This window comes from Rhagoletis zephyria, unplaced genomic scaffold (assembly GCF_001687245.7).
Source record: "Rhagoletis zephyria isolate East Lansing unplaced genomic scaffold, Rhagoletis_zephyria_1.1 Rzeph_scaffold_14780, whole genome shotgun sequence".
NCBI classification, from domain to species: domain Eukaryota; kingdom Metazoa; phylum Arthropoda; class Insecta; order Diptera; family Tephritidae; genus Rhagoletis; species Rhagoletis zephyria.
Genome location: NW_016171848.1, coordinates 1 through 1,224, shown reverse-complemented (window position 1 = coordinate 1,224; position 1,224 = coordinate 1).

Genomic DNA, 1,224 nt, shown 5'->3' with positions numbered 1-1,224 from the left:
AAAAAAAAAAAAAAAAAAAAAAAATATTCCGACGAACTGATAACCTCCTCCTTTTTTGGAAGTCGGTTAAAAAAAGTCATAATATTTATACACACGGGATAACAACAACATATGTGTAAATTATTTGAAAATAAAATAATCATTGATATTAATTTTAAAACGTTCTCTACATGAGTAAAGGTCGACATAATTACAAATGGAGTTACATAGGCAAATGGATCTGCGAATGGGCTCATTGTTAGCAAATTTCGTTTTACGCGTTGGTACGTAAAAAATGTGTTTTTCTCTTTGAAGCCTCCGGCGCATAAAAAGGCAGAAACGAAAGTAGTTCTGGGGAATCGATTTTGTTATCGCATATATCCTTGATGAAAAGAATACTAAAAATGTTTCACCTATTAGCAAGGTATTGTAAATTCAGTATTCTGCATCTCAGTTCGTAAGATGGCAAGATTCATAGGAAAACATGCGTCGAAGGGCAAATTTAGTAAAACGCCTCTGAACTCTTTCTATGCGGTCAGAGTGAGTGACAAAATCTGAGTCCCAAATAATGCACGCGTATTCCAAAATAGACCTCACCAAGCATGTAAAAAGACTTAAGTGTGAGTCATTCCCACGACAGCCGGTTCTACGTACCGGAATGACTCGGGTTTCACCCGACCAAGGGCTGTTGTTTCGGCGATCTAACCCCGTCTAGATCGGCGATACCCATTAATCATTATCCGTCCATGGAGCAATACCTTGCAGCCGGATTGCTCCGCATCCTTCTTCTCCGGGCAGGCGTAGAGCCCAACCCCGGACCTGAAATTTACTTCTGCTGTGTTTGCCAGAATCGACTCCACCCGAACTCCACTTCGGTTAGGTGCAACTCCTGCAACGGGTGGAGTCACCTAAGAACCTGCTCTGGCCTTAGGTCTCACCGGGAGTGGACCACAAACTTTGTGGCTCCCTGTTGCTCAAGCCAAATGGCACAATCAGCCTCCACGGCTACCCACTCGCGTAATGCACGGGTGCGACCTAGCACCCGAAGAGCCTGCACGGCCCCTAGAAGCTCCCCTGAGCAACAGNCCGGCTATGTTCTGGTCTACGCACCACTCGCGAATGGACTACAAACTACAGCGCCCCTTGCTGTAGTGCTCCGCCGGCGCAGACAACAACGCCCATATCGCAGCCACCTTCCATCAGGCTGCAACAGCAACTGCGTCAGGCGCAACAGGCCCAAGGTAG